The 16,058-nt window shown below is 31.5% G+C and overlaps 1 protein-coding gene across 4 annotated transcripts in view; it reads left to right on the top strand.

Annotated features, from left to right (window-relative positions):
* The first annotated feature begins 14,787 nt into the window (after nucleotides 1-14,787).
* The window catches only part of LOC129223745 (uncharacterized protein DDB_G0287625-like), a 56,921-nt gene continuing 55,650 nt past the window's right edge, over nucleotides 14,788-16,058 (top strand). For 3 of the 4 annotated variants that reach the window (XM_054858103.1, XM_054858105.1, XM_054858106.1), the window contains exon 1: nucleotides 14,788-14,901. The gene's annotated coding sequence lies outside the window, so the exon portion shown is untranslated. The remainder of the gene's footprint in view (nucleotides 14,902-16,058) is intronic. The other variant, XM_054858104.1, reaches the window with a different exon arrangement.

Here is a 16,058-nt window from a genome sequence, read left to right as displayed (position 1 = left end):
AAAAATTAAATTTGGTGTATGTATTTTATTATTTTTCTCTATGATATTGTTTCATTTATTACGGTCAGGAAAGGGTAGGGAATTGTCAAAAAATCCTGCTTCCCATCTTATGTACGTAATAAATATTTAAGACTTCCTTTAAAAACTTCACATATGTTTTGAAACATTACATTAAGAGAACACATTGCATTAAGTTTTCGGAAGAAAAAAAATATTTTATTCACTTTCTTTTTCATATGTAGTTATGACCGCTTTACCCCATGTGGTGAGGTAAAAGGAGTGGTACATGGGGCAAGGTGGTCATAATTAAACAACAGATATACGACTATTTTAAAAGAACCATAAAAGTTAAAACGCTCGACACAGCTAGTTCTTTGAAAGAAATTGGCTTGATTTAATTAAATTATATACATTTTTAATGCCCTGTAGTCATAAGTTGGCTCATTAAAGATTTATAGATGGCTGATGCACCAAAAAAGAGATACAGGAAGAGATGATTAGGGTAAACTCTTCTATCATCAACTTTTAATGAAAGTTTGACTATGTTGGATTTTAACATGATTATTAATTAAATAACCTTCTCAAATACATTTGGGACATAATCTCAAAAATCGAGGCGGATGGCCACAGTAGAGACTTTCTCCTTCCATTTCAATTTGTATAAAATTACATGAGAAAAATGTAAAACATATTTAAGTCTTTTTTTCTGTAAACACAATAGTCGATCTGTACTTTTATTTTACGATTAGTTAATAATTGTGAACTTAGAAAAGTGGAGGTCAATGCCTCTTTACTTTTGAAAGTGTGGAAGCATTCGCTAGATAGAAAAACAGTAAGTAGTAACTGATTATCTTGATTATTTGTAGTTAGGTAATCAATGTGAAATAGTTTTTGCTCTCATGCATCACTAAAATCTCCCGCATGGTGCTTAAAAATATTGATTTCTGTAAGTTTCAGTTGTTTTTTTCGTTTTGAATGTGTTTTTTTTTTATTATTCATTTGCAAATGTTGATTCAAAAGTTTGTTAGCTAATATATTTTTCAGCTTGATATTTTCTTTAGACTTATGTTGGATTTTTTCAAAAAAGGAAGAAATAATCAATGGTTTTGAAGAAAAATTATAAATTTTTTGCTTTGTACGAGATGCCTCGGAGATTAATGATTTTATGGTACATGTGGGGGCAAAAGGGGAACTTTTTATCCACTTGGAATTACGAATTTTCAAAAAAAAAAAAAAAGGATTCCGATTTGCCTGGGTATACAAGGTTTACTCTAGGTTAGCCTAGTACACAAGGCATACCGATTCATGCTTTTGGATACAAGTTGGCACTGGTTGCCTTTGTTCACAGTACATGAAACTTTTTTAAAAAATGAAGCTTTCTACGCAGGCAATGTCATGAAAATTCTACAAAATTTGAGCGAAAATGAGAGTGTTCTGATTTAAAATGATGTATAAGTAAATAACACCATTGCTGTTGCTAAGTAAGGAATTGTCTGCAGTAAAATTTGGAAATTGAAATTTAATTCCTTATTGATAAAATCTAAATATATATATATATATATATATTTAACATTCTTTCGACTTTAGTAATATAGTCTTTTATTTGATAGGTGCAACTTTACACCACCTGGCAATAAATGTTCACTTTAAAAGATTAATGTATATAAATGCTGTATGAATAAACTTATTTTGTTATTACAAGAATTTTTCTTATTTCAATCTATGTTTTTTTCTGTAAAACCTGTACCTTCACAAACACACACAAATAATAATAAAAAAAAAAATCAAAAGCATTTGTTTTGGAACGAATAAAAGAAAAACAATTATCATTAATATTTTCAGAATATTGACAATTAATGTTTTTAGTTTTCTCTAAAATTAAATTGTGTTTATAAAATTGACAGTGGTTCCATAAATCTCCTACTGAAAATAGAACAGTGCTACAGTGTATAATTACTAGTGAATTGCCGGATCATAAAAATGTAGATCCGCAGACAATCATATAGATCATTCATGTCTAGATCCGCAAATACATATATGGACCTTGAATTTTTAACCCAATTTGATCCTTGTCCAAGTGTAAAATTTGTGATGAAAGGTATTCGCGTAAGGGTAAAAGCACGATTTATTTAAAAAATCAATCCGTAGCAGAAACATAATCAGGAATTTGATTTATTCTGAAAATAAGTTCTACAAAGAGAAGGGGAGAGTCGGCAAGAATGAGACTGCATTGCATTTAAGACGAAGTAAAATGTGAAATTATTTCTAGCTTGGTCTGTAGCTATACTAGTAGCTGCTACATCTGCTGGCTAGAAATAATATTTCGGCATATAAATGCTATTGTTCCATTCCTCTCGACCTGCCCTTACCGACATAGCACTGCCAAGAACATCTTTACGAAGAGTAATCGGAGAATTCTGTCTCAATTTTTTGAAGAATGGCTGGAAAAGTCGATAGGAGGAATAGTACAATTCCTAAATCAGTATAAAAAAAATTGCTGAAATGTTACCTTATAATACCTTTAAAAAATGTAAAGCTAATTCAAATTTAATTGTATGTTATTTTATAGTTATCCACATGTAGAATTTCAAATATGTAATAAGAGTTTACGGCTAAAAATCCATTTAAGATCTACTAATCATGATACGGATACAGATCTTTATTTTCTTTTGGATATCTGGCACATCGCTATCAATTAAAGACATACAGTTAGGGCAAACCTATCCTGGCAGTATTGTAAAGGCTATGCAAATCTCAATCCTACCATTTCATTGCTGCCAGGTAAGGTTTTTCATAACTGTAGTGCTGCAAAGAAAGTCGTGCCCCTTCTCCCCCCCCCCCAGGAACATTTGGTTTTGATATATATTGTCATTCCAAAACTGTTATGACCAAAACAAAAAAATTCAATCTGCACTAGTGCAAAATTTATAGCACATGTTTTTCTTAACATGAAAATATGCACTTGATTATTCATTTAATTGCAAGAACTTAATAAGGTATTTGTAGGAAAATTTAGCTGAGTGCTAAGAACCATCAATATTTGCTCTTACTATTAATTTCAATGAAATCTTTATCACTAAGAAAAAAGAATTCATATTGTTTTGTTTGTGTTCAAAATATTAGAATGACTTTCTTTTTTTTTCTTTGAATTCAAGAATTTAGGCATGTAGGATTTTCTTTTTTTTTTTTTTTAATTGATGAAACTGAAACATATCAGAATATGCAGTTTTTAGTGCAGCATTATGTAGCACTAAAAAATGCTTACATTACAGTTATGAAAAAGATATTTAAAGTAGGCTGTAAAAAAAAGTCAGCTTTAGTTGTTACTAACTAAAGTTGATGAACAGATACGTATAAAATTTTTAGCTTTTTTTTTTTTTTTTGACAAGTATGAATAATGTGCTGCACAAGTTGGTTTTAGCCATATAAAAAAAACCTCACCTTGAGTACAATCTATTGAACCTAACAACTGTTAATAAAACCTATTTATTTCATATTGTTACTTTTATAGGCTCTAATTTTTGAGAGTAGTGAGATCATACGAGTTAATCTTTTTCATTTCCAATTTCTTGTTCTCCTAATCTCTGTTTACGAAACGCATTTTCACAAACAGTAATTGGTTTGAATAATACTGCTTTTACTTTGCAATTTAAATTCAAAATTCCCTAAGTATTATTCAGTTGTGAGAAAATAATTGAAAAATCTTTGACCCTTGTCAGATTCATTCTCAACGGATGATTGTCAAATTGTCTGCTTTCCTTTAAACATTATGCGTTTCATTCAAAACAAATACAATATGTATGTAGAAAATAAGACGCATTTCTTAAACGGCAACATTTTTATATTGAATTTGCTTTCTTTTCCAATTGTAGAGCTAAAAGTTGAAAAAAACATATCCATTACACGAGAGAACATGATTTCATCAACAAAAACAAATATTGCATCACGATTTTCACCCCTCTGCTACCTCTCTCAAACCCAGGGAGCTCAAATCTCATTGGTTGATATCAATTAGTCGCTTCAAGTACATGCGATCTCGACTTCCCACTCCAAGCGGGTTTTCACATTCACGATGCGATGGAAAACCCGCTTGGAGTGGGAAGTCGAGATCGCATGTACTTGAAGCGACTAATTGATATCAACCAATGAGATTTGAGCTCCCTGGGTTTGAGAGAGGTAGCAGAGGGGTGAAAATCGTGATGCAATATTTGTTTTTGTTGATGAAATCATGTTCTCTCATGTAATGGATATGTTTTTTTCAACTTTTAGCTCTACAATTGGAAAAGAAAGCAAATTCAATATAAAAATGTTGCCGTTTAAGAAATGCGTCTTATTTTCTACATACATATTGTATTTGTTTTGAATGAAACGCATAATGTTTAAAGGAAAGCAGACAATTTGACAATCATCCGTTGAGAATGAATCTGACAAGGGTCAAAGATTTTTCAATTATTTTCTCACAACTGAATAATACTTAGGGAATTTTGAATTTAAATTGCAAAGTAAAAGCAGTATTATTCAAACCAATTACTGTTTGTGAAAATGCGTTTCGTAAACAGAGATTAGGAGAACAAGAAATTGGAAATGAAAAAGATTAACTCGTATGATCTCACTACTCTCAAAAATTAGAGCCTATAAAAGTAACAATATGAAATAAATAGGTTTTATTAACAGTTGTTAGGTTCAATAGATTGTACTCAAGGTGAGGTTTTTTTTATATGGCTAAAACCAACTTGTGCAGCACATTATTCATACTTGTCAAAAAAAAAAAAAAAAGCTAAAAATTTTATACGTATCTGTTCATCAACTTTAGTTAGTAACAACTAAAGCTGACTTTTTTTTACAGCCTACTTTAAATATCTTTTTCATAACTGTAATGTAAGCATTTTTTAGTGCTACATAATGCTGCACTAAAAACTGCATATTCTGATATGTTTCAGTTTCATCAATTAAAAAAAAAAAAAAAGAAAATCCTACATGCCTAAATTCTTGAATTCAAAGAAAAAAAAAGAAAGTCATTCTAATATTTTGAACACAAACAAAACAATATGAATTCTTTTTTCTTAGTGATAAAGATTTCATTGAAATTAATAGTAAGAGCAAATATTGATGGTTCTTAGCACTCAGCTAAATTTTCCTACAAATACCTTATTAAGTTCTTGCAATTAAATGAATAATCAAGTGCATATTTTCATGTTAAGAAAAACATGTGCTATAAATTTTGCACTAGTGCAGATTGAATTTTTTTGTTTTGGTCATAACAGTTTTGGAATGACAATATATATCAAAACCAAATGTTCCTGGGGGGGGGGGAGAAGGGGCACGACTTTCTTTGCAGCACTACAGTTATGAAAAACCTTACCTGGCAGCAATGAAATGGTAGGATTGAGATTTGCATAGCCTTTACAATACTGCCAGGATAGGTTTGCCCTAACTGTATGTCTTTAATTGATAGCGATGTGCCAGATATCCAAAAGAAAATAAAGATCTGTATCCGTATCATGATTAGTAGATCTTAAATGGATTTTTAGCCGTAAACTCTTATTACATATTTGAAATTCTACATGTGGATAACTATAAAATAACATACAATTAAATTTGAATTAGCTTTACATTTTTTAAAGGTATTATAAGGTAACATTTCAGCAATTTTTTTTATACTGATTTAGGAATTGTACTATTCCTCCTATCGACTTTTCCAGCCATTCTTCAAAAAATTGAGACAGAATTCTCCGATTACTCTTCGTAAAGATGTTCTTGGCAGTGCTATGTCGGTAAGGGCAGGTCGAGAGGAATGGAACAATAGCATTTATATGCCGAAATATTATTTCTAGCCAGCAGATGTAGCAGCTACTAGTATAGCTACAGACCAAGCTAGAAATAATTTCACATTTTACTTCGTCTTAAATGCAATGCAGTCTCATTCTTGCCGACTCTCCCCTTCTCTTTGTAGAACTTATTTTCAGAATAAATCAAATTCCTGATTATGTTTCTGCTACGGATTGATTTTTTAAATAAATCGTGCTTTTACCCTTACGCGAATACCTTTCATCACAAATTTTACACTTGGACAAGGATCAAATTGGGTTAAAAATTCAAGGTCCATATATGTATTTGCGGATCTAGACATGAATGATCTATATGATTGTCTGCGGATCTACATTTTTATGATCCGGCAATTCACTAGTAATTATACACTGTAGCACTGTTCTATTTTCAGTAGGAGATTTATGGAACCACTGTCAATTTTATAAACACAATTTAATTTTAGAGAAAACTAAAAACATTAATTGTCAATATTCTGAAAATATTAATGATAATTGTTTTTCTTTTATTCGTTCCAAAACAAATGCTTTTGATTTTTTTTTTTATTATTATTTGTGTGTGTTTGTGAAGGTACAGGTTTTACAGAAAAAAAACATAGATTGAAATAAGAAAAATTCTTGTAATAACAAAATAAGTTTATTCATACAGCATTTATATACATTAATCTTTTAAAGTGAACATTTATTGCCAGGTGGTGTAAAGTTGCACCTATCAAATAAAAGACTATATTACTAAAGTCGAAAGAATGTTAAATATATATATATATATATATATTTAGATTTTATCAATAAGGAATTAAATTTCAATTTCCAAATTTTACTGCAGACAATTCCTTACTTAGCAACAGCAATGGTGTTATTTACTTATACATCATTTTAAATCAGAACACTCTCATTTTCGCTCAAATTTTGTAGAATTTTCATGACATTGCCTGCGTAGAAAGCTTCATTTTTTAAAAAAGTTTCATGTACTGTGAACAAAGGCAACCAGTGCCAACTTGTATCCAAAAGCATGAATCGGTATGCCTTGTGTACTAGGCTAACCTAGAGTAAACCTTGTATACCCAGGCAAATCGGAATCCTTTTTTTTTTTTTTTGAAAATTCGTAATTCCAAGTGGATAAAAAGTTCCCCTTTTGCCCCCACATGTACCATAAAATCATTAATCTCCGAGGCATCTCGTACAAAGCAAAAAATTTATAATTTTTCTTCAAAACCATTGATTATTTCTTCCTTTTTTGAAAAAATCCAACATAAGTCTAAAGAAAATATCAAGCTGAAAAATATATTAGCTAACAAACTTTTGAATCAACATTTGCAAATGAATAATAAAAAAAAAACACATTCAAAACGAAAAAAACAACTGAAACTTACAGAAATCAATATTTTTAAGCACCATGCGGGAGATTTTAGTGATGCATGAGAGCAAAAACTATTTCACATTGATTACCTAACTACAAATAATCAAGATAATCAGTTACTACTTACTGTTTTTCTATCTAGCGAATGCTTCCACACTTTCAAAAGTAAAGAGGCATTGACCTCCACTTTTCTAAGTTCACAATTATTAACTAATCGTAAAATAAAAGTACAGATCGACTATTGTGTTTACAGAAAAAAAGACTTAAATATGTTTTACATTTTTCTCATGTAATTTTATACAAATTGAAATGGAAGGAGAAAGTCTCTACTGTGGCCATCCGCCTCGATTTTTGAGATTATGTCCCAAATGTATTTGAGAAGGTTATTTAATTAATAATCATGTTAAAATCCAACATAGTCAAACTTTCATTAAAAGTTGATGATAGAAGAGTTTACCCTAATCATCTCTTCCTGTATCTCTTTTTTGGTGCATCAGCCATCTATAAATCTTTAATGAGCCAACTTATGACTACAGGGCATTAAAAATGTATATAATTTAATTAAATCAAGCCAATTTCTTTCAAAGAACTAGCTGTGTCGAGCGTTTTAACTTTTATGGTTCTTTTAAAATAGTCGTATATCTGTTGTTTAATTATGACCACCTTGCCCCATGTACCACTCCTTTTACCTCACCACATGGGGTAAAGCGGTCATAACTACATATGAAAAAGAAAGTGAATAAAATATTTTTTTTCTTCCGAAAACTTAATGCAATGTGTTCTCTTAATGTAATGTTTCAAAACATATGTGAAGTTTTTAAAGGAAGTCTTAAATATTTATTACGTACATAAGATGGGAAGCAGGATTTTTTGACAATTCCCTACCCTTTCCTGACCGTAATAAATGAAACAATATCATAGAGAAAAATAATAAAATACATACACCAAATTTAATTTTTCTTTTTAAATTAAAACTAAAAATTGCATTGCATAAAAATAGTTTTCATAAATATCCTATTTTCAATCACAAGTGATCATAGCCCCTACCACAAACTAAAGGAAACATAAAATTATAAGATAATTTTTTGTGCAGAAATCATTAAACGAAGAAAAACTGTTTTCCTAGAAATTGAAATTGCATAACTTCAACATTTCAAAACAGTAAATATAAAAATAGTATGAAAGTCAGTGGCGCACACAAGGGGGTCTAGGGGGTAGGGGGTATGGGTGGGGTCTAAGGGGTCCGGACCCCTACCATAGCTCGCTTTTTTTTCCCGATTAAATTCCCCACATGTGAAATAATTTCAAACAAAGGTAACAATTGTTTCAGTTCCAATGAGTGAAAAAATAAAATCCTCGTGTTGAAACATTTTTTAAAATATTGTGCACTTTTCCAATAATGATTTGCCTTTTAGAAGCGCAACGGTGATTATAAATGAATACACTGTAATAACCCTGTTTTTAGTTTTGACATTACAGATTGAAAAGAGATTCTATGAACTTGAATCTATTTTTTAATTATGAGAAATGTAAAAGTAAATTATTTTGCTCTCTGGTTATTTTGTGTATTTCATTCAATAATGCTAATTACTTATTCAAGTTTATTTTTTACTGTTTTCCATTTTCGGGCACTGATAAAATCAAGTCAATATGTTTGACGGCATAATGGGGTATGAGATAGGAATTGCGCTTTCGACCTTGGACCCTCCCCCTTGCAAAATTCCTGTGTGCGCCACTGATGAAAGTGCATGATAAAAGCAAAGTCATTATTGCAATACAAAAATTATACAAACCTTTCTTTTTTTTACTTCCACTACTGAGGGATACATCCTAAAAGCCATCAAAAGCGAAAGCCAAATTTAAATTAACAGGCAATCACCATCGTATGACCATTGGGACGAATTTCCTTTATCCCTTTATGTCACTTACCATAAACATGTTATGCGTCCTTTTAAGTTGCATGCATAGTGAACAAAATTGTCATTAAAAATATAATACTGCTGCGGACGGGAAGGTAAAATAATTACTTATTGAAATAAGAAATTTTAATTTAGGGGAGTAACTCAATATTAACAAACTTATATTTTACAGCATTAAAGCAAATGTGACAAGCTGTTTGCTTTTTTTTGAGTAATTGTAACTGTAAATATATATGTACACATGTGTCAGGTTTTTCAAATAGATCATAAAAGAAAGAGACGACTTTATTTTATGAAGTTAGAGCATACGATAAGGATTTAGAAAAGCTTCTCAGTTAATGGCTCTCTCCTTGTTGGTTGCTATAAAACTAACAAATAAATTATCTTAAAATAGGCAATGTAAGTTTTTTTTACCTTCAAATGTCTGTTAAACAAGGTAGTTTTGCATAGCACATTTCGAGAAACGTCAGTCGTTGTGGCGAACGATTAGCGAATTTCAGTAAATAGGTAATCTGATCTATGTTTGCAACGAAAAATCTTAAATTACATGTGAATACAAATGCTTCACCTCATCTTAGTAAAAAATCATGACACGTTCACACAAATAAATGAAGAAATCTGGCTGATGAAGCCAGGAGATAAACGTATGCAAAGCTATTTGAGGACTAGCTATCATTAAATTGACGTTATTTGACCAAGGACATCCAAATAATTTCAAATAAATGCAGGAATAGCGATTTTCTATTTCAAAACAAACATTGGCGCGGTGCGGTGTGGATGCGGTCGTGAATGCGGTCACAATTTTATCCCATTCCAAATGGAGCGACTCCGAATGGCTCGGCTCTATTCGGCTCGCTCGTGAATGGCGGCACTTAAAACTAGGATAAGTTCTCTAAATATTTGAAAAATTCTTAATATTTATAAATACTATGCTGGTGTGATTTTTGTTTTATGCTTTGCTTAACGATTAAGTTTCCTTCATCATGTACATTTTTACTGTAAAATAATATATTAAACAATTACTTTTCTTGAATATAATAATCATGGAGTCTAAGAAAAGTTTGAGCAATCACTATTGCTAATTGCTTTTATTTGACCGTCCTTGATGTTTAGTTCCTTTTTCAACCCCACCACCCACTGCAGGCACGACTCCTCCCAGTAGCCCCTGCTCCTGGTCGGTGGCGTCCATGTCCTACACACACGCACGCTCATACACACTCACACACATACACACACGCCAACGTGCATACACCCAGATCTACGCACATACACAAGCCTACTCATACACAACTATGCACACATAACCGCCCAAGAGGAGGGACAGGAACCGTTTCTAGAAACAAGCGAATGGGGTAGTAACCAATGAGTAAGGTCCTGTCGCAACTCGTGATTGCGAAAAGCATAATTTGAATTCAAAATTTCAGAATTCAAATTAATTTTGAAAATTCAAGAGGGTTTTTTTATTGCTTTTTTTTCTGGACTGTAATTTTGGAACAAAATCAATATTGCAGAAGTCTGAAAATCTGTTACACACATAGAAAGAGGGATCTATGTAGTTTAGCCAGTTGAAGTTGAGATTGTATGATGCAGTGTAGTTAAATTTAGAGCAACACATTCTAAAACTTCAAATCCAATTTATAAAGTAAAATCAACTGATTTTCACCAATGATTTTGTTAAACAAACCACTTGATTCAAATCAATGACTTTCTTTTTAAATCACTTAATTTAAATCATGATTTTAATTATAGTCAAGCTGATTCAAATCAACGAGCTTTGCTTAATATTAAGTAAAATGGTCAAGCAACTTACAATAAGTATTAATAAAATCGAAAGCGTGGATACGGTTCCAAATTATGTACACGTTGATTATTATATAATTAATAACAATAAGGAATTTTTAAAAAAAGTGATGCTCATGTTTTAATATTTTGTTGACTAGGAACTAATTTTGTTATGATTAAATGGTATGATTCTTGTTATCAGCATTTTGAAAGTTGATTGTTTTCATACAGAATCTTCCTATTTATAACTAATGTGCTAGTATGCTAATTGAAAAATGTAAATGAATAGGAGGAAAATAATTCTCTTCATGCTTTTTTATTCATTTCTAAAATATTTTTGAGCGAAGTTGAATGAACACTTTCCTCAGTTGAGGTTACTTTAACTTTTACGTCCAGAGGATTAATTTTAAATCCTCCAAATGTTACAAATATACTAATTCCCAAGAAAGTTTAATGTTTGTTATTTATTTCGTCAAATTTTTAATTATTCCCTACATGAATCGCAGCTCTTACATATCCTAAGTCTATTCTATGTGAATTCACCATGTATTTATTCGGAACAACCCAAATGGGAAAACGTTCAATATTGTTACCCTATTCTTGTCTCTTTGAATAATTTTATTTTTTTAAAAACTGTAAGCAATTTAAATTTTATCATATTTATGTATCACTGAATTTGAAAATTTATTTATTCATCCATTTACACCAAGTGTAACCAACTATAATACTCTTCTCCAGGCACTCCAGGGCCGGATTTGGAAGTGTGGAGGCCCTGGGGCAACGATACAGTGGAAGCCCCTAATCAGGGTTCGAAAAGATCATCACATTTTCGAAAATATCCGATACTTTGATCTATATCCAAATATTTTGATACATAAATATATATATATCCGATATTTTCGATCAGCACTTTAATAGTAAATACATCCTGAAGTTACTGCTATTTATTTTTTTATATTATTGTAATTATTATAATTTATATGGGAGAAAAAACGTAAAATTTGCTGACCCGTGAAAGTTAGGATATTTTGGAAATTTTTTACTGTGGGGGCTCCTTTGTTGTGGAGCCCCCGGGGAAGTAGCCCCGCCTACCCTCCCTTAAATCCGGCCCTGCTCTTCTCTTTCCTGTATAAGATTGCACTACCCAGCTAGCACACGAACATTCGGCCAACGTTAGCTTATTACGTTAGACTAATGTCGGCCTCTTAAGCATTGGTTTCCTAGAAGCGAACACGCTTAGCGTCGGCGTCGTTCCTCGCCGAGGCGAAAACTTGATTCTTCTGCTCATGCGCGCCCGAGCCAATTCGGCGTTCTGAGTGGTCACGTCGGAATCCACTTGACTTTGATTTCAGCGTTACGTCGATGAGCGACGTCGAAGATCGACGATTCGCTTCTAGGAAACCAAGGCTTTACGTTAGAACATACGTTAAAGTGCACCGTCGGAAAACGGTTATCCAACGATTGGTTTCCAACGTTATCTCAACATTTTTCCAGTGCTGTTCCAACGTAAAATGCAACGGTGAACCAACCAATTCCAAACGTTATTCCAATGTAAATTACAACAGTTAAACAACACTTCTTAACATTATCCCAATATAAATTTCGACGCTTATCCAACAATTTTCCAACGTTTTAGACTGATTATTTTCCGACGCTATTCTGAGGAAAAATCAACATTTAAGTAACTATTTCCCAATGTTATTGAAATTTAATATGCGCAACCTTAATAGTGTGCTACCTCAGATTGCTTTCCAGCCTATTTCATTTGAATTTTTTATTATTTTCCCTCATCAAATCAATATACTTTACCAAATATATATCAAATCATTATTATTTTACAAGCGTAGAAATAGAAATACTAAAAATTAAAAAAAAAATGCTGAAGCATGGAAATTCTTATATGCTAAAATAAATTAAAATATAGTTGCATCATATATAGTACCTATAATTTATGTGGCTTTTTGCCCTTTGTTTGTAACATCATAACCTTTATTGCTACCTCTGATTGCTCTCAAACCTGTTTCATTTAAAGTTTTTACTATTTTCACTCATTACATCAATATATTGTTTCAAAAAGTAAAAATGCTAAAAAAAAAAAAAAAATACAATTTATCATTTCCCTATCATTTACAAACGTTTCAATAAAATATGAACAAAAATTAAGATATAATTCTTACCTTTTATTTTTCTGAATAATTACTCGAAAATTATCTTCATAAGCATACATTAGTTTCTTTTTTTCTTTTTCAGGAAATATTAATTACCAGCAAGGTTATTCTTAAGACAGAATAAAATCTTTGACTTTAAAATTCTGCCATGAAAAATAACCTAGCTTGTTTGAAGGTTCAATTTTGCTTTGACCTGAAATAAGAATTAAAAAAATAAATAAATAAATAAATAAAAAAACATACGCATACACATTCAGTTAGAATCTTCATAACAATTAAAATGACGTGGGTTAAACTTGAATATCATGAAAACTACTTATTTTATTGTTTTGTCGAACCATTATACTCTCCCATTTCATTCAAAAATTCATGTTCATTGACTTTTTTTTTTTTTTTCATTTTAGTATTAGGGAAAGAATTTTAATGTATTTTATCCATCAACGAGAAAAGTTCATGCAAAGACACAATTTTATTTCTATGGTAAATTGCACATGTATTGTGCGTTTAAAATTACCAAAGCTAAACAAAGGAACAACATGAAATTCTAAAACGAATTCAAAGCATTCACAAAATTCTCTAAAAAAACTAGTTAAAGCATTTATCAAAAAAAGAAAATCAGTTCGAATGAGCAAAAATTTCAAGAATTTCGATTCATCGGAGATCCCCCCCCCCCCCCAAAAAAAAGAGAAAATTCCCCTAGAAACAACCTCTTCCTAAAATCTCCTGCCAAAATGAATTTGTAGAAAAAAAATCTAGCAGTTTGAAACAAGAAAAATCTGGGCCTGCACAGCCACAATCATTTGTCGTGCTTGGAAAACAAATAAAAGTAGAATGCATTTAATAATCAAACACACACATACAAAAAAAAAAAAAAAAAAAAAAAAAAAAAACAATGTTTTATTTTAGTTTTAAATTTATTGAAAGAAAGAAAAATAGTTGGAAAAATGAATTGAATTACTTTGGAAGACTTTAGTACTTGTGAGATTGAACGACACTCGCCGTGAGCAAGTACGACACGTGTGAATGTGTATGTGACCCTGGAATGAAAAAGAAAATGGCTATGCCCCTGGCGCACTCACTCCTCCCTCACCCCTTTTTCAAGTCCTGGGTCTCAACAAGACTGCAGAGGCGGGGGGGGGGGGGGCTTATGGGACGCATTACGCACGCTTCGCAGAATGCGTAAATGTGAAACAGGTTTGATGGTTAGATATAAGTTGGGAATGCGTTTAGTCGGATATAGGTTGGTTTTAAACCATCCTCCGATGCTTCAAATGATCGGATGAGCGTATGAAAAAACCAATATCTAACCAAAACATATTTCCAACCATTACGATGCATTTTCAACCTTTCTCCAACGTAAATCCGATGGTTTGTGCTACCTGGGTATCTAATTCTAATGTAAAAAATCATGTATGTAAATGAAAAAGTCTATTTTTCATTTTTTTACACAGTAAACAACAAATTTAACCTACGTAATTTTTCAAATATTTATAGTTCTGCTAATTATAAAGAATAAATGAATACAAAAAAAAGGAAGCAAACCTTCGTTAAGAGGGCTGTGCAACCTTATTTTTATAATTTTTGTTGATTGATACTCATACATCTATTCACTAGATGGCAGCATGAACGATAAGAAAATCACGTAGAAATGGGAAGATATTGCACATTTCACCCGGACACCTTCAGTCCCTAACCGAACGTTAAAATTCCTTATTTATTTTATTTCACAATTTCTCGTTTTTCGCATGGTGGTTTGTAAATTAAATGCAGAATGTCTTTGTGATCTGTATTTAGATCTGTAAATAATGAAGTAATTTTTGATCAGGGTAAAACCTGGGGACATAACAGTAAGTTTAAATTTCGGATTTTGCTTCTTATTCTTAATGCTTTGCAGAAAAGTTAGTTACTGACTTTTTACACTGCTAAACTATGTGGTCAAGAAAAAGTCATCAGCGTATTCTTTAAAACAGGAAAACTGTGCATTTGTGCACAGTTCATTGTTTGAAGCACTTTATCTAGACAGTAAAAATTGATAATGAGGGGGGGGGGGGAAGTATTTTGTATATGGGACTCGTAAGGTTATATTTTACTTAATTGTTTTATTATTGATATTGCCAAGTTATTGAGCGCCTATACTCTGCTCACGGAAAAGATAGATTAAAAGTAAACAAACAGGTTGCCAAATGGTTTGCCTCTTGTAAGACTTTTCTCTGAAATTAAAAACTAAATCAATACTTTTGGAGTAAGCGCCCTAAGCCAGGGTTAAGGCAGAAATACATAAAATACACCGCCAACTCAGTCATTCCATCCGAAGACTGCAGTTTCATGCTTTTTAGCAGTCATCAGCTTGGAATAGGAATGTAACTGAGCTGGTAGCGGAAAACCTCTTAAGGGAGCCAAGAGAGCCAAACAAACTGGTAGCTTATGTAGAATTAGCACACCAGATGTAACCGCAGCAATGGTGCTGTTCAACTCAAAGATTTATGGCAAAGCATGATATTTTGCAGTAAGTTACTGCCCTAAGCCAGGGCTAACGCAGAAATACATAAAATGCACCGCCACCATATATGGGCGGTAGGACTGGGCGATATCAGAATTTTAATACTGCGATATCCTAACACTCGCCAAATATGGATATTTTTGATTTCTCGATATATTCTTGGGGAGGGGGGAGAGCAGTCTCAATAATTTGAATGTACTATGAACTATATTTCGTAATGATATCTTAAATAGTTTTTTTTAGTCATTTAATAGATTTTGCATTAAGACTTTTTAGTTGAGTAAGATTACCAGTAAAATACTAATAATAAATTTTTAAAGAATGCAGCTATAAATGCACTGCAGTTTGATATGTAACTTAAATATTTTCAAGGGAAAAAAATAAAATTAAAAAATTTATTTATTTATTTTTTGAAAAAATCTAAATATTATCAAAATTAATGCAGTAAACTTTTTTTGGCGTTTTTAAATAAATTATAAGACATTTTTTTATTTCAATAAAATT

Source organism: Uloborus diversus, chromosome 6 (assembly GCF_026930045.1).
Source record: "Uloborus diversus isolate 005 chromosome 6, Udiv.v.3.1, whole genome shotgun sequence".
Lineage (NCBI taxonomy): Eukaryota > Metazoa > Arthropoda > Arachnida > Araneae > Uloboridae > Uloborus > Uloborus diversus.
This window is presented reverse-complemented; position numbering and strand designations above follow the sequence as displayed.